Here is an 18855-nt window from a genome sequence, read left to right as displayed (position 1 = left end):
TCATCGGATCATGAGCCTGAGCCTAGTTGCATGGAAGGCATTTCCACCTGGTGTACCTGAAATCGTTGCGAGGTCATGCCACCTGAGGTGGAGAACTGCTGCTGCCAAGAAAAAACTCTGGATGCTTGGCCTACATATCAGAAGACAACACACCACCACTATGCGTTATCGAGCTTCATGACTTCAGGGCAGCCTACCTGACAAGGTCCGTGCTGAGCATTATGATGATGCGTGTGCACAAACCTCACGCAACAGTTCACCCTCTCAATCAAAGTAGCGAGTAAGTGTAGTATAGATGTGATGTCATTTTGACCACTGAGACGACTAACATTTCATGTATGTCTCCTACATTGTGGTAACTTGGATCGATCACTGACAAATGAATTTAGTCTGCAAATTGAATATGTTTCTCTCACTTTTTGGAAATCAGAGTGATCACCGCTTACGTGTCTTTCACTTTCAACTAAAAAACAATATCTGTGTCCCAAACCATTATAGATTGAATGGGTGTTCACTTTTGTAATGTGTCGAGACTTCAAAGCCCAAGTTCATGTTTCTATGAAGTAACTTTTGCCATATAATGTAGGTTGCACTTTCAAGTAAGGGTGGTACACTTATCAGGTTAATTCATTACAGTATGTATGTTCCTCTTCCACAGGTGGTACAGGCAGGTGGCCTACTGTTCGTTTACAGGGTGACTTTATGGGACGCTTGGATTCTGCATTCAACGAGTAATACCCGCCGGTGTCGTTGGAGCCATTCGCACCAAATTCCCCAGTGACAGCAGACAGTATAGGGAATTTTCACACACTGTGCTGCAACCTCAAGCATACAATTTGTAGTTTGTTTGTGCTATCAGCATCACCAAAATAAAGTAAATGCAAATGAGCATATATGAAAAGCTGTTTCAATTTTTAAGTGAATCAAGCACACACTCAACTCTTATATGAGGGACATGAAAGAATGGTTGGTACCCTTTTGCGCTCACCTCGTCCCCAACAATCCATCCCCCCTCCATTATACCCCAGACCAGTACTGGGTGATTGGGAACGGGCAATGTGCCAAACAGCATGTACAACACAAAGGGATCCTCCAGACGCTCCTCTTCAAGACCTCGCCCTTGCAATCCACATAAGTTTGTGTCCCTTCAACAGTGTTCCGGGCTTTTTGTGCTCGTCTCATGCCCACTCATCCCCCCTCCAGTATCAATGGCAGTTCACACCTGTGGCAATGCGCTCGCAAGGGGGCTGGGATGATGGGAACGTTCAAGGTGCCAAACAGCATGTACACTTCAAAGGGATCTTCTGTACGGCGACCATTGTTCACATGGCCTCCTCAGACCCAGTGTCTCCAGACTCCCCTCTTAAAGCTCCCGCCCCTGAAATCCACATACGTTTGTGTCCCTTCAGCAGTGTTCCGGATCTTTTGCACTCTGGTCGTCCCAAACCATCCTCCTCCCTAGTATCAATGGCAGTTGGCACCTATGAACAGGGTTCTACTAGGCATAAGATTTTCTCGGGCACCGATGAAAACATGGCACACAGTTCAAATTCGCAATTCATTCCTTTTCGGGCACCATTTTAATATTAACCAACAGGTGAGTATTGCGATGAAAAGGTAATGCAAATTGTGCATTTAAAATAATATATATTCATCAAGAGTGTTCACTACTACTAGCCGCTTAATGAAGTAACGCATCAAACTGGCACACATGGCCCAAAAAAGTAGGCCACTTTCATTAACAAAAAAGACCAACACAAGCATTTTGCGTTAGTGTTTCAACCCTGGCCCGATTGCTCTACAAGCTGGACGAGCAGGCCTATTCCTGTGCACTCGCAAGGGGGCAGGGCGGGTGGGTATGGCATATGTGAAACGTTGCCATCGAGGCCGAGAGGATGTCAACAAACGCGTCACACATTCACATACACACCCACTTTTCTAAGCCTTTATAAATACCTTAACATTTAACAGGCAAACATCTCAGATCTACGAAGCATCTCGTCATCGTGCTACCTGTTCCCCGGATACCTGTTCCACGGCTACTTGCTCCCATGCTTGCTGACTCAGCTCATTTGTTCATCCAGGTAAGGGTAGGTCACCTATTCACTTCTTTATGTTCATCTATCACTGATCTCAAAGTTTATAACGATTTCCACCTAATGTACCCAGTATTGTTATGTTCATTTATCTCAAAGACTTCACCATTGTCCAAGTATTTTGATCTCGGTAAATAGCACATTGCATCACTGTGCATTGTAATATAATGGCATTTTTCGTGGTCCATGTTTGCAAGCATGTTTCCTTTCGATGCTTGAAAGTTCATTCAACAGACAAATAACATGTTACAATTTGCGGTATATCAATCAATTCTGTAAGAAAGTTATCGCTGTGTTCATTCGACTAGGTTACACAGGTTTTCTTTAAGTAAAACTAATATTGCAGACAAAGCTGTGTTATAATTCCTTAAATCACATGCATACAGTATTTAATTCTTTTTTTAATACAGATCTTACAGACTTTTCAAGAATGTTTTCATGTATTGTTATCGGTTGCCCTTCTGTGAGCCATGCCAGAACTCAGGGCACAGTCCTGCATACATTCCCGAAGGATATAGATTTAATAAGATGAATTATAAATTGTGGTTTTCCAGTGGATGAGATTGAAAGTAGAGCAGAGGCTGTCTTGGACAACGTGAGGCCCACTCGATTCCGCCTCTGCAGCCTGCACTTTACCAACGATATGTACAAACAATCATAGTACACAAAAAAGCATTGATCCAGAATTCTTCGTAAATTGCTCCCAAATGCAATTTGTACTCAATTTCAGGCACACGCTGGCTCAGGTCCGTACTGGATGATTAATTTGTTATGTTTGTTGGTATGTAGGATGATAGCCTGTATAAATAAGTATGCTCTATGATCCCTCTATTTAATTAAGGTAGTGTATTGAAAAGGTAACTTCATGAACAGGTTAGAGCTTTCGGTGTATATTTACTTAAAATGTGTCTTACTCAAGTTTCTATAGTTGAATTTTAAAATGTTTTACTTTACCATACTACATCTGTCCCCGCTTTCCAGAGTCTCTAATACATCTGTGAATTGTGACCATTAGTAAACAATGCCCTTAAAAGTCTCATAATGTTTTCGAAATCTGTTGCTTGACATATCCATTTTAATGTAGAGCAGACTGATGGAAGCACAGACCCTCACAAGTGACGAAACCACTGACACATCTAGTATCCCAATGGTGAGCCCTACCGACATGCACAAAGGGATATTTGAAAGCGTTGGATCTGCCCACATGTCTAATACTACTTTAACTTTTCCCTTGTACTATTTTCTGACAATGTATTGACATCGAAGGAGCAAGATTCTGCATCAATTACTTTTCCGGAGTCAATATCAAGTTCACTCGCGTATCATGTTATTATATTGTACTAGTCCTTTATGAGAATGTGTTATGCTTGGAATTTCAAAATAATAGAAAGTGTTTATGTATAGTATTGGTTATTTACACTAAATGGCATGAATGGGTGTCTCTCTGAGTGTACCATCGTCAGCCTCTCATTGTTTCAGTTCCATTTTGCTGTTTTAATCTGTACTAAAACAAGTACCGTGTTATAGGGGATGCTGGAACTTCGACTACATCACTTCCTCCTTTGCAACAGGTCCAGGGTATGAGGTATGCGTATTTACAGTTCCCTTGCAAGAATGAAAGTAAATCCTACAAAGGATATTATTTGAGACTGAAATGCATGTAACCTTGCACTGTTTCAAACTTTTCTGGTTTTGGTTCTAACATTACACTTCCTCCCTAATGCAGAATATATTAAAAACATTGTTTGCAAACTACTTTTGAAGGCAACATTACAATCGGTATGTTTTGCACAGTGACCTCAGATCAGTACATGTCATCTCAGAAGGTTATCAGGTGAAATCTGAAATGTATATTATGACCAAATCACGTACACTGTTTTCGAGGGTTCATACAAATGTTCGAATTGTCTTGCTACAACACATCTTATAGTATATGGTTCGTAATCATTTCATACTGTAAGTGCTCTGTGTGATGAAAGATTTTCATTTCCAGTACGATTGACATTTTTTTTTTAATGAATATTGTATTCCAGGAATGTACCCAAGGTGGGGAATTAGAAGAGGAGGCACATGAATTAGAGGTATGCATAACCTAATATTGAATACAACTGGCCATTACATTGCAAATGGAATACATTTTTATAATGTTGTGATGTTTTCAAGTCCCTCAAGTTGGTTCGGTTTGTAGATATGTCTGTTTGCGCGCAAATTAAATTTGCTTTATTTAAACCTTATAAAACAGCACTTTTTTCAGCTTGATGGTGCGGTGGGCAAAGAGATGGCCATGGTTTTGAAGCAAATGTTTGAGAAGTTTTTAAGCAGATGTTTTATTCATATTAGGTTTTTAGTTTTAAAATGGTATCTGCTGTATGTGTGCTATACCTCGAGCATGTTTTTCTACACATCTGTTAGAGGCCCAGAAGGAAGAGAAGGGAGTAGTTTCTTACCTGTAACGCCATTTCTCCAGCCTTGGTATCTTGCATGGATTCACATGCTTAGAATATTCCCTGTCGTCAGGCTGTGAACCCTCACTATATTTATTAGGACGTTTTCCATAGGAAAAATTATGACACTTGTGTGTCCTATCTACCTCATTTTGGGCTGCTTACGCATGACCCAATAGGACGTAGGGTATAAATAGCCCCACCCCTGCGGCTCCCTTCAGTTTTAACCCCCAAAGTAGTCGGGGCATATAAAGTTTGCATTAAGGGGAGGCCGGCGGGCGCATGTGAATCCATGAAAGATACCAACGCTGGAGAAATGGAGTTACAGGTAAGAAACTACTCCCTTCTCCAGCATTGGATCTTTCATGGATTCACATGCTTAGAATAGATTATATAGCAGTACTGCTAATTTGGAGGTGTGCAATGCAAACCAATATTAACAGAGCCGCACATGCAGTTAGCAATACAAAACCCCCAATAATGGTACATTGACAGTAGTCCCAATCATGGTATATTAACAAGATAATACACCCCTCTGTGGGGCTTACCTTACTGAAAAAGATGTTGCAGGACTGCTCGGCTCATCTGTGCATCCGCTGCATGCTGTTGCTCTAGGCAATAATGCCGAGTAAAAGTATGCGGCACCGACCAGGATGCTGCTTGACAGATGTCCACCAGTGGGATTCCGGACCACAATGCCGCTGATGACGAGATGGATCTTGTTGAATGAGCCTTCCGACGTCTCTCCAGATGCTTCCCTGCTTTAGAGTGGCAGAAGGCAATAGTTGACGACACCCAGCGGGCTAGTTCTTGTTTCGAGATCGGTCTTCCCTTCACCGAAGTCCCATAAGCCACAAACAGTTGTCTCGTACAGCTAAACTATTGAGTACGACTGAGGTAAAACTTCAGAGCTCTTTTGACATCCAACGTGTGGAGAGCTTTTTCCGTGAAAGAGGTCGTCGCGAAGAATGTTGGCAGCACAATTGAAGAATGCTTGTGGAATGTAGTTGGGACTTTTGGTATGAAATGAGGATTGGTTGCCAATACCACTTTGTCCTTGAAAAACCGCAAGTATGGGGGTTCAATGACCAGTGCTTGCAGTTCCGAAAGTCTTCTTGCTGAAGTAATAGCCACTAAAAAGACCATTTTCCACGACAAAAACTTCAACGATGACGACGACATAGGCTCAAATGGAGCCTTCATTAGTGCTGACAGTACCAGGTTGAGACTCCAGGTGGGAGGAAATTTTTTGGCTGGAGGAAAAGTCCGAAATAAGCCTCTCAAGAAATGCTTGACCAGTCGATCGCTTAACAACCGAGTTGAATGTCTTTTACGAGTAAATCTTGAAATGGCTGCCAAATGAACCTTTATGGAGGAGAAAGATAACCCTCTTTCCGCTAAGTGTAGCAAATATGGAAGAATCTGTTCTGACGCGATGTTTATGGGATCCACACACAATCTTTTCCACTTACATGCATATGAAGTGTTCGTGGACGGAGCTTGCGCTGCCTGTAAAATTCGTCGACACTCTGAGGAAATGTTCAGGGCCCCAAACTCGGAGAAGTCAGGAGCCAGGCTGTCAGGCTGAGGGCGTCCGGGTCGTGGTGCCAAACTGCTCCCTTGTCTTGAGACATAAGGTTCGGAATCTTCTGGAACCTCACTGGTTCTGTTATCGACAGCTGGAGTAGGTCCGAAAACCACGACTGTCTCGCCCAGTAAGGAGTCACTACAATTACACAACATGGGTATTTGTGAATCCACTGGAGGGTCCGTCGGATGAGTGGAAACGGAGGGAATGCATACGCGAACCTGCCCGTCCACGGGAAGGAGAATGCCTCCCCCACAGAGCTGGGTTGTGGCCACCTGCTCGCGTAATGTTTGCACTTCTTGTTCTCTCGGGTTGCGAAAAGATCCAGGGAAGTATGACCCCACTTCTTGAAGATGTTTGCCAGTTGTTGATCGTTTAACTCCCACTCATGCAGTTGATTCATCTCCCTGCTGAGAGAGTCTGCTTGTACATTGTTTACCCCCGGAAGATGGTAAGCCCATTATGCTTATATCTTGTTCGAGGGCCCAACGCCATATTTCCTGAGCTTCGCTCGAGAGTGTCCTGGAGCGAGTGCCCCCTTGCTTCCTGAGGTAGAACATTGTTGTTGTATGTCCATTAATATTCTTACGACTGATCCCCGTATGCGTGGTAAAAAAGATTTCAGAGCCCAACGTACCACCCTTAACTCTAGCATGTTGATGTGAAGGGTCAACTCTGCTGAGGACCATTGACCTTGTACTTGCAGGGATCCCAGATGAGCTCCCCATCCCTTCAGCGATTCATCCGTTACCACTGTCGATTGAAAATCCGGTTCCTGCAGGGGCATCCCTCTCGTCAGATTGTCCGAGAGCTGCCACCACTGAAGTGCTCGTAGAAGCTTGCTGCTGATGCTCAACTTGTCAAACCACAAGCCACGACTTTGGGACCATTGGTCTGCCAGAAATTCCTGTATTGGTCTCATGAAGAGGCGACAGTTGTTCACCAATGGGATACACGACGCCATGGCCCCTAGTAGTGACATATTTCCTGACTGACACTCTGGTGCCAGTTTTCCATTCCTTTGCTTTTTGTTTGAGTTTTTGAACTCTCTCCAAGGACGACTTCGCTAGCCCTGATTGAGTTCGGAATTCCGCGCCCATAAATATCAAGCTTCTTGAGGGAGCCAAGGAAGATTTCTCGAAGTTGATTGAAAGCCTAACCGCTGTAGAAGTTGCATGGTGGCCTCTAGGCTTGCTTGTGTTATTCTCGGCGACGAGCCTCTTACCAGCCAATCGTCCAGGTAAGGGTAAACATCATGATCTTTTCTTCGTAGCCAAGCTGCCACTGGAGCCAAGCATTTTGTGAACGTCCTGGGAGACGACTTTAGTCCGAACGGAAATACTTTGAACTGGTAATAACTCTGACTGACTACGAACCTTAGAAACTTTCTGTGTCGTAGACGCATGGCTATGTGGAAGTATGCGTCTTGTAGGTCTAACGACGCCACAACATCTCCAGGCTGTATGGATCGGATGACCTCCTGAAGTGTAAGCATTTTGAACTTCAGGCTTTTCATAGTCTTGTTGAGATCCCTAAGGTCCAGCATGGGTCGCCACTTGCCATTGGGTTTCTTGACCACGAAGTAACGTGAGTAACCTCCCTGACCTCTCTCGGCCACCGGAACAAATTCTATAGCCCCTTTTTGCAGAATAAGCACCACTTCCTGTTGTAATATGTGAAGATGGGGTTGCACCAAATACACAGGTGGAATTTGTGACGGGGCCTTCTTGAACTGTAAAGAGTGGCCTAGTTTTACCGTGTCCAACACGCAACGGTCTGATGTTCTTCTTTCCCACTCGTCGACGCGACGGGACAATCTGCCTCCCAGGACGTCCTGAAGCTCGTCATTGTTGGGACATTGACTGCTTGCTTTTTGTGGACGACGAATATCCTCCTCTTCTCCTCGAAGCCTGGTAGTCTCGGCCTCTTTGCGTTGCTTGGACAGCACACCTATAGCCTTGGGAGGAGTATGATGGCCTGCTGAAACTCCAGTCTCTGGATGCGGGAAATCGGGAATTCCCTGATGCTTCGTGGAAGGGACGAAAAGACCGAAATGCTCTCCCGCTTTGTAGAGCTCCTAGCGACCTTGCCGTGTCCGTATCCTCTTTCATACCTTTTACGGCCTCGTCCACCTTCTCCCCGAACAACTGGTCACCGTCACATGACATATCGAGCACCTTATACTGGACTTCCGGTCTAAAGTTAGTACATTTCAGCCAGGCTTGCCTTCTCAAAGCCACTCGGTTGCTTATTTGCTTGAACCCGGATTCCGCCAAGTCCACGGTGATGTTGATCGAGTGGTTTGATGCCTCTTCCCCCTCATGGACTAGCAACATGGCCGATTTTCTGTGCTCCTCAGGGAGGTGTTCCAGGATTGGGGCCAGACGATGACACATCTCCCGGTCGTACCTTGCCATGATAGCCAGCGAGTTAGCTGCCTTAACCGTTGTTGCTCCTACCGACAAAACCTTACCAAAAGCATCTTGCCTTCTAGCCTCATTGTCTGGAGGTGTTGTACACTTATGCTGCAATCTGGCTTTTCTAGCAGCTACCGCCGACACTACCGACTCCAGGGAGGGCTGTGCAGTCAGACATTTAGGAGTAGAGCCCGGGCCTTGAACTTCTTTTCTAATCTGCCCTTGATTGCTGGTTCCGAAAATCGATGGCGCATGGTTCGCAAGCATTCCTGCCAGACGTGGTCTAGAATGGGAACGGAAAAGACTGATTTCCTCCTCTTCCCCATATGGTCGAATAAGAAGCACTCCTTTTATTCTTCAGGGGTCAGACCAAATCAATACAGGCTTTGCCCATCATCGCGTGAAAAGAGCCGATGTCACCTGGCGGCGACAGCTGAGCCGGGTCTTTAGGCGCTTCCACTTCTGCCTACGATTCCCATGTAGGATCTCTCGAAGGGGACGATGAAAAATCAGAAAAAGAGTCTCTAGGACCTTGTTCTGACTCTGAATCTTGCATTTCACCTTCTTCCGGGTGTGAACGAGGAGGCTCCTCGCTAACTGGACAGGAGGTTAGCATCCCCGTCGTCAACCGCGGAGAGGAACCTGGTTCGTCGTCGGCCGGCATCGCCGGTATCCCTGTACGTGCACTCGCGGGGGGTAGCGTTGCATCCAATTGGCTCAAAAGAAACTTTAGCGTGGTCAACACCTGTAAGGATAACAGTGACTGAGGATTTAACAAAGACGATGCAACAGGGACACTTTGCTCTCCTGAAATCGTAGACGAGCCAATGCCCTGCAAGCCCAGATCCGCTGGACCAACAATTTGTTCAGTCTTCCTCCACTGATGATATCGAGAAAGCTGCCTCCTGCTGCAATAGGGTCTCTGGCAAAACCGCATTGTATACCTCCGGTTGCCATGCCCTTGGGGGATCCACTGTCGACGACGGCAATGTGGAAGCCCTTTCAATCGTTGCCACTGGAGTCAACAAAGCCCCTGCTAGTATCGCCTGCGCCGGTGGTAATGATTCCATCAACGACGGAACCCCTGTCGACGGTGGTGGAGGCTATGACGCAGGTTCCTTAGGCGATCCTGCCTTTTTTGAGCTAGGCCTATGTTTGGTCGAGTATCTACTCAAGGAAGACCTGTGATGGTCTCCTGAGGAGGAGGTCTTTAAGATATCTTTCCCTTTTTTCGACGAAGATGAACAAGACTTCCCTTGATGGCGATCTTGTCCATGTTTCGAAGAGGATTCTTTCGCCTGGTGTTTCTCTGAGGAACGCTTCTCCGTAGAACGTGGCTTCTTCGCCGGAGGCTCTGCAGACACCGATCGTCAATGGACTACCGACAATTTAGGCCTCAATACCAGTCTGTGTGCTGATCCTACCTCCGATGAAGGGTAGGTCCCTTCATTTAGCCACGTCACCATGCGCCTATTCTGATCTTTCAGCGCCTTCTGTGAGAAACCCTTACAAATCTCACAACTGTCCGCAGAGTGATGCGGGTGTACACAGTACAGGCAATCCATGTGCCCATCTCCTTCATAGACTTTCTTCAGTCCACACGTGGCACACGGGCGGAACAACGCCTTTTCAGACATTGTAAAATAAAGACTTGTAAGAGTAGAATTCAACCTTGTACAGAGTAGAAAAAACTACTGCTCCCGCTACTTTGGAGACGGTTGAAATCTGAAGGGAGCAGCGGGGGCAGGGCTATTTATACCCTACGTCCTATTGGGTCATGCATAAGCAGCCCAAAACAACATAGATAGGACACACACAAGTGTTGACATTTTTCCTATGGAAAACGTCTTAATAAATATACTGAGGGTTCCCAGCCTGATGACGGGGAATATTCTAAGCATGTGAATCCATGAAAGATCCAATGCTGGAGAAGTATGAAGACTCAGACAACAAATAAAACCAAAGATTTTGCTTGCCAAACAGATTTCACAATGGAGCAACTACCATTTGAGGTGCAGCGTGGTCCAGTCAATAAGCAGACTTGTGATGCATATGTCCAGTGGCCGAAAATGAATGGAATCTCAATTGTGAACGGTACAAAGTTTCCATGGACCATTGCTACTAATTGCCAACTCGACAAGATGAAACTGAAGACAATGAAGATGCATTGCAATTGATCACAGACCCCTTGACACAATCTACAACCTTTAAAAATGTCCCACCCAAAAACATTCAATGTTACCCGTCACAATGTACAGGGGATCGGAGGGTGCGGCACAGAACAATTTCTCGACCCGCGGATTAACCACTCGAGTGAGATTTGGAGTTTGCAGCGAAGGATCAATTCTGCGCTGGATGGATTTTAATAAAGGGATAGCCTGAGTAATGGCTTTCTTGTCTCCTAGGATTTCTTCAGCATAATCCCTGTCTTCCTGAACATCTTGTGTATCGATACGAAAGTGGGCAGGTGCCTTAGCCAGTACCTCATTGAGGAGGGGATGGTTGTCTACAGGTGAGTCATGCACCAGGTTTAGCAACCGGGGAATCAATTTTGTAGGCTTCAGCTTCATCCTCCTCCTCCTCCTGGTCCTCGTCATCCCCATAATAAGGGTCACCCGCCTGGTCATCAACAAATTGAGGTTCTGTTTCATCACAATATGAATCAGGGTGGTAAGGTTCCACCACAAAGGGGTCTGTGATCAATCCCTGAAACGGGGCGTCAGAGCATAGTTTCTTAGCAGGGGGTTGAGAGTACTCAGGTGTTACGTTGGACCCAGAAGGGGCAGAGGTAGGTGGGGTGCTGAAGTAACTACGAAAGTAGTTGGGGTCTTTGTCATAAAAGTTAGCCATGAATGTTAACCTTTTCATGACCCTGTCAATGTCTGCTGAGCTCCACTCTTTGGAGCTAGGAATAATAACAGGTTCTGGTTCCTCATCAGTGCCCATATCCTCAGCAGTGGGGGGGAATGAGTCTTGTTTTTGGGGTAGGTTTCCGAAACATTAGCCTTCCCTGTCTCCTTTGGGGCCTTCCGTTTCTCCTTATGAACCTGGGGACCTGAAGATGTCTTTTTGTGTTGTTTATCCCCTCCCCCATGGCTAGAGAAAAGTTTGGCAGAATTTTTTTGGGCCTCCGATGGTTTTGACATATTGCGTGGAGTTTCAGAGGCGGGCTTCGAAGAAGGATGTGTAGTCTCGGGAGTGCGGTCAGACGCGATGCATCTAGCCTCTTCAGAGTGCCGAGCAGTTTCGTCATCAGACGATCAGGCCTCGGGGGCTGTTGATCGGGCGACACCTTTATCAACCGAAGATGGTTGGGTATTGTCGTGAGGTGAACGCGAGCGGGAACACCCAGAGGACAAAGACTCATTGGAACGCTCTCGTGGTGTCGTCCGGCACCGAGCGCTCGACACGCGTGTCGAGGCACGGCCGGGACTGATGTGCTTAGTGGTGGTAGGATGTGAAGCACTCTTGCCGCCGGGTGTTGTCCCCACAACATGGCCGCTGGCCAGTCCTTTGGGGTCGGGGGCCTGCGCGTGAATATCCAAAGTCACCCCTTTGCCCTCGCCACCCGATTCGGCGGCGTTGCTGCTATCGCTGAATGTCCCTTCTACATCCATGGCCTCAAGTTGCATGGCATAGTGGGCCCAGCGCTTAGTTGAGCGGTTTTTAAGGGTCTTCGGCTTGAAGAGCTTACAAGCTCGACAGGTAGCCTCGGGATGGTCTCGTGGGAGACACAGATTGCACGTAAGGTGCTTATCCACCCAGCGAAACCTCCTATTACATTTAGGGCAGAATTTGAATGGAGTACTCTCCACATGGTACAAAATGGCAGCGGGCGAGTATATGTATGAAAGGGGGAATAGAGAGCCTATATGACCACCCCCCCCACTCTCCCTACTGTATAGGGCTGAGGCCAGAGGCCATCCAAGGCCCGGGGTCCGTTGTGGCAGTCCTCGACGGCTGACTTCTTCGATCTTCACCGGCGTCGGTCTTTGGGGTACGGTGGAAGGGAAAGGAGAAGTATTAACGGTAATTCTTAACTATAAACAGCTTAGTGCTGAAGGAACTCCGCAACATGCATCCTAGTATGGCGGAAAAAACAATCTGAGGGTCCTACACAATCTGAGGGATCATGGGTACAGGGGACGTCACACTAGGGATAGTATTATTGGCACGCCCTGTTCGACGTCCCTTTTTGAGTTTCGAAAAACAAACTAATGCTCCGCAGCTTCCACTAGATGTCGGCCTGTGCACAGAATGTGATCTAAGCAGATTCACAAACATCAGAAATAAGGATATTTTGCTTGCATGTGAATTGGTTGTGCCTCTTCCACAAAAGGAATGTTGTTGGTTTCAGTTTATCATTCCTGTAAAGATAATTGTATAACCGGGTTTTGCTTCCCCCAACATGCTGTTAGCCTGTGCAGATAAAGTCTGCCTTAGGTTTTGCCGACATAATTTTGGGTCAGTCCTACAGTCTAACACTGGGTTTTGCTTTGCATGGTCAGTTTCAGACAGACACAAAAAGAGACTTAGTTTACGCCTGCCTTTTAGTTGCTTATCGTATCGGTTTTACTTACCTTCAGTGTAACTGTGTTATCCTATACTAAGTTGGAGTAATTGATTCCTCTAGTCGGTGAACCGAAAAGCAACTGTAATTGAATATTAGACCCCAAGATCCAACTCCCCCAGAATGACTTATCCCGAATACAAGTTATAGGTTTATACTGTGCCTAGTATACGAGTGTCACTAGATCAGAAAAATGTACTGTCTAGTTCATTACATCATGTAATTTCTTGCTGAGCATCACGGTACAACGGATAGGGTCTAATATCTATTGTATTACTGAAATGAAATGATGCAGGCAGGGAAACTGTTCCAGAGGGAGTCCCAATCCGAAGAAAGATCAACCACCAACTCGTTGCTTAGAGAAGCAACTATCCCTGAGGGAGTTGGGTGTGGAGGAGCGAAGAGCTCGTTTAAGATAAAAAACTGTGCCAACAGCCTCCCCGTACCAGGCGCAATAAGTCATTACAATGAGGTATAGGTTTTATATATGTACGAGGTGGAGGTGCGTCCCGCTGACAAAAAGTGTGATGGAGGGTAATTGAAAGGGGTAAAAAGCATGTCCTCACAGGCATAAAATCTATCCCATGGATCCAGTTGGCTACATGGATTAAGCACTTGCATCACTTGATGGTTTCGGACCGGCACCACCGATAACTTTTACGCACGGATATCCCATAAAGGTATTAGATGTTGGCTGGGTTAGCCTGCGCTCCCCAGCTATTCTCACGTTTTGAAAAACGGATCTGCCGCCAATGGCACATCCTACTCGAATTGTAGGAACCAATTCTTTATCGCCTCAGACCCCTTCCTGGCTTGTTCCAGCCTTCACAAGAACCACATTTTGCTTTTACCGGCGCAATGGTTCACTTTCATGCAATACTGCAATGTTGAGCACAAGGCTACACACTTCTCAGGGCGGCATTAGAAAGTTAGGGAATGACTCAGAAAAATTGTCTAATGCTCTTCCTTGCTTATCCTATGCACTCGCAAGGCCGATTGGTACAAGGCCTAGTCAGAGCATGAATGCAACTTATTTGGTATGGGCACGCAATGTCACCTGTCTCGCATGAAGGTAGAGAGGGCTGCCTCAGGTGCAATAGGTAGTCTGAACGGGAATGCATGAATTATAGAATGCGGCGTGCAATTGAAGGCTGTCCCCTGTTACCGCCACAACAGAATGAATAAAACTCTCTACAGGAAGAAGCCAAGAGATAACTTGCAGGGATAACAAGGTTTAACTGTACAGAATACAAAAAATATCAGCAAAGGTGTCTGCTGTTCGAGAACGTTGGGGCTCCAGAATGAATTTTGTTGCCTTTTGAGAGGCCACAGCGTCAGGAATGACATCACATAAGGGTCTGAACCCGCACTACTGATCGGTTAGACAGTATACATGATCGTGCTCCATTGGTGGATGCCAGCCTACAATTTGTTTATTTATTAGTCGTATTTCGAATTCAACGTGGGTCAGCTGGGTTCATCTCTCCATGGAGTGAAAGTCAGGTCGTGGGCTGATGCTTGTGGGAATGGAAGAAATAAATCCAATCACACTGACACGTCTTGTCCGGTCTGTTTTATTATTGTGGGATTGTTTCACAAAATCTAAACCACCCGTTCTCTGGCTTCAATCACTGAAAACAAGCTGCTATTGTTATTTGGCCTTGAGCGAAGGTGTCAAATACCCTAAAAAATTATAACATTTACTATATTGTCAGTGGATATTTGAAAATTTAGTTTCAATTTCTGCATTCTGTTTTTTGGAGTGGTTACAGAGACAGAGAATGGAACTTCCTAACATTATGTCAGTTCAACTATACTTAATATTTTGAATGCTGTATGCATATTGAATAATTCAGCGACATGCGAATTGCTGAAAATAATGGACAGAATATATTTATACTGCGCACTATAAAAAACCGAGTGCGTAACTCCTGGTTTGTTTATATATCTAGCAATAATTATTTGTATATAGTTTAAAGAGGAGTGAATAGAGGTTTCATATTTTGGGCAGTATTGCTTACTGGCCTTGTATGGGTTGTTAGCTGGAGCATATTGTGACGATTATTTATTGACGACACAACCACAACCTGTATGCAGGCTAGTGGTATCTAAACCGCTTTGTTCCCAGGAATATCCGGGTGTGCTCTCATCGTTGCATCCTTGTACACAATAAATTAGGTGTGTGGTGGAATTGCCTGGGGCTAGACATTTTCAGAGGGAAACTGGTTCACTTTTTTATCTATAATCTTCCCAGTTCCGTTATAATGGCATCTGTCTGTGGTTCTCCATATCCATCTGGTTCTCCATGCCATTGGGAGCTATACCTATTTCACAGCGCTAACCTTTCATGCATGTCGTGGTCTCAAATACTCCCCCATGTTGTCATGTGTGTGTTAATTATGTGTGGATTGTGTTTATGATTAGGTTTCATCCGGTGATGAATTATACAGTAAATGGTTAGATTGGATTAAAGAACGGCTGCTAGAATATATTTTTATTCTGTTATCTACACAGATATATTTTACTGTTCTCCCAGTTTTCAGCTACCGTCGGATGGATTCTTCAATCAGCATTGGTTGATAATTATAAACGGTGCTTATTGCATTACCGTTATGTGGGACGCCAGACCGGGTCCGATCTGCCCTTTGGCAGTACCAGCGACATGGGGCAACCTGTCATTTCCGATGCAGCTACATGCTGAAGCGAAAGCGTTGTGATTGAATGTGCAAAGAATCCATATTTTCTCACGAAAGGAACACCAAGTGCGTCATTCAAATGTTTTGCTGGTGTAACATAAGGACTTGGAGTACTGGGATTAATCGATCGTTGTTAGCAATAGGTGTATCATGAGGAAGTTATAAAGAACATTTGAAGCATGCGATGTTCGCTAGCTATAATTTGTATGGCAAAAACATATCGTTCATTTTGTGTACTTAATATAGTTTTGGGAGCATTCTTTGATAAATAAAAACACTTGCTACACTGCAGAGTAATGTTTTTTTTTTTAAATATTGTTTTCCTAACCGATTTGGGACGCGCTGTGAGAGGATGTGTGTGTCTATCTTCCTGGTTCTGCGATCACTGACGTTATGGCATGGGCGATGACTGAGCGCTTTTGGCTACGCTGGCCACTAACGTCATGAAAAAAGGTGGAGCATATTGTTTGGAATAGTGATGTCAGATTCAGGGGCGGACGATCTGTATCCTTGCCGCGGGCACACTTGACGGATAAGATTAGCACAAGATGGCTGCGACCAACCAGTTGTTTTCGCATGTGTAAAAGTGAGGAAAACTAAGATAAGATGCATAGGAAAAAATGTTAAGATCGATTACAGTATGCTTAAAAATACATGCCCGAATGATCGAGAAAATACAATTTTTGAGCGCACTTCCCCTTTAAGTCACGGCCACATGGTGGAGCAAATGCTCCAGCAGGCCCTAAACCTAGACTGCCACACCGGTTAAGTATTCTTGTCATAAATGAACATTAACACGTCTGCGACCCCTGAACATTCATTTTGTCAGCATGTGTGTACAAATGGTAGCAAGCTGCTGCCTTGCCAGATTCCGAATATGAACGATAATAGAGCCATACCGACCGATCTAGTACAAACTAAAGTCTCTTTAGGATGTCAACACCCTGGTGCTTGCAACAAGGGATTCTGACACAGGGTACTGGAAGTGGTTACCATCCATTTTCAAAACCCACTTTCCCAAGCTATCCCAATGACATTCTGATCATCTGCACTTGGAACACCTGGGGGTTCACACAACTATTCAGCAATGATGGACTCATATTGAATCTATCAAATTTTTCGATTATAGCACTTCAGGAAACCTGGCTTACAGACCCATTTGAATTTGACAGTCGTGCTACCATACAGAAGTTAGCCTCCAAAGGCCCCATCGGACGGCCTAAAGGAGGTTCGTTAATATCCGTGGCCTCTCTGTGGTCCTTATCTGGACTAGATGGCTCCACATCCATGGTCCTCGCTAGTAAACTGCAATACCAACTGCAGAGCTTCATCTTAATTAATATATATGATCCTCCAAACAACACAGCGACTATAGATGGTGCGGTAGTCAAATCCATCTTGAATACATTTCACCGTGACTTGCCTATTTGGCTAATGGGCGATTTTAACTCACGGATAGAACTGACCAGTATCACTAATTGTGAGGACCAGGCATCAACGCCCTGCCAATCCACAAACTCGTCGAGACGTACAGCCAAAAATTGGGTGATACTCCTGGAAGAGTTTGCCATGACATGCCTAAATAGGCTTTGTCCAGGAAATGCCCCTATGGCTTTCACCCGTGTCAGCGGTAAATCTGCTTGCACTTTTGATTACATATTCGTAAATGCTAGTGTAATGTCCTTTGTTAAAGACATGGCAATTGTACAGAGAGTTGAAAGTGATCATCTCCTACTGTGCCTATTGCTAACTGAAATAGATAGACGTACGACAGAGAACTCTTATGACACAAATGGTGACATTCATTAACCAGAATGGCCTTTGTTAAAGACATGGCAATTGTACAGAGAGTTGAAAGTGATTATCTCCTACTGTGCCTATTGCTAACTGAAATAGATAGAAGTACGACAGAGAACTCTTATGACACAAATGGTGACATTCATTAACCAGAATGGCAATCACATACAATGGAATGAATCAAAACTAGCTAAAGCTCCAACGATGTTCATGAGTTTTATGCTCACTTTCAAAGCACATTTTGATCTACCAATTTCCGAGTCTGATATTGTGTCCGCTTTCGCTAGCTTCATCCATCAAATCAAAGAATCCATTCCCTCTAAGAGGCAATATAAAAGCGCTATTGAATGCACAAACAAGCCCATTACTAAACAGGTGAACTATGACCCAGATATTGCATAAGCCAAACGGCAATTACGTAACAAAATTGGTGCTGTTTTATATACAACACTATGCCCATTTTCACCAAGCGTGGGAAGCGGGTAAATTAGAGAAGCCAAGCAAAATTATTGGAAATGGCTGAATGAACATTGTCTAAAATGTAACTTAGAGAAATGGAAAGAAAGAGAACTCAAACATACGGAAGATATTACGAGGCAATGACCTGCGTGTCCTCCCCGTCAATGGGGTAACTGAACCAGATTGGGTGAAGCACATAGTCACCACTCTGGGTTCGACTACACAAGATGATGATCATTTCCCTCTCCCAACATCTCCTTGGACTTGCCAAGTGTCCATATTAGATATTACCATCATTATTGAGCAACTAAATTCATCACGAGTGGCAGGCCCTCTTGGTATTTGTATCGCACTTGTCAAAGCATCCCCGGGGATGTGCCCTACATTTACTTTGCACCCACATAGGTAAGACAGGCTGCATTCCTAAAACATGGCGTGAAAGTCACATTCTGCTTGTCCATAAGAAAGGCCCCTGGAAGGTGGCCATCAACTATAGAATGCTAGCTATGCTAGAAACACCATCCAAATTGATTGCCAAAGTACTACTTCTTGAACTCAATCACTGGATCTCTGAGAATATACTTCCTCCCAAATCAGATGGGATTCAATGAAAAGAAAATGGAATACTACCTACAATCTACTCTTCCTTGTTTCATGAGTAGACTAAACTGCCTTTATTGATTTTTCTGCAGCATTTGACTCAGTGTTTTGCAAAACAGACTCTGGAAGAAATTGTCACCATGCAATATCCCCCTGGGTTTGCTTAAGATATTGATGCTATTATACAC

This window comes from Ambystoma mexicanum, chromosome 5q (genome assembly GCF_040938575.1).
Source record: "Ambystoma mexicanum isolate Mex_15411 chromosome 5q, UKY_AmexF1_1, whole genome shotgun sequence".
In the NCBI taxonomy this organism is placed as follows: domain Eukaryota; kingdom Metazoa; phylum Chordata; class Amphibia; order Caudata; family Ambystomatidae; genus Ambystoma; species Ambystoma mexicanum.
This window is presented reverse-complemented; position numbering follows the sequence as displayed.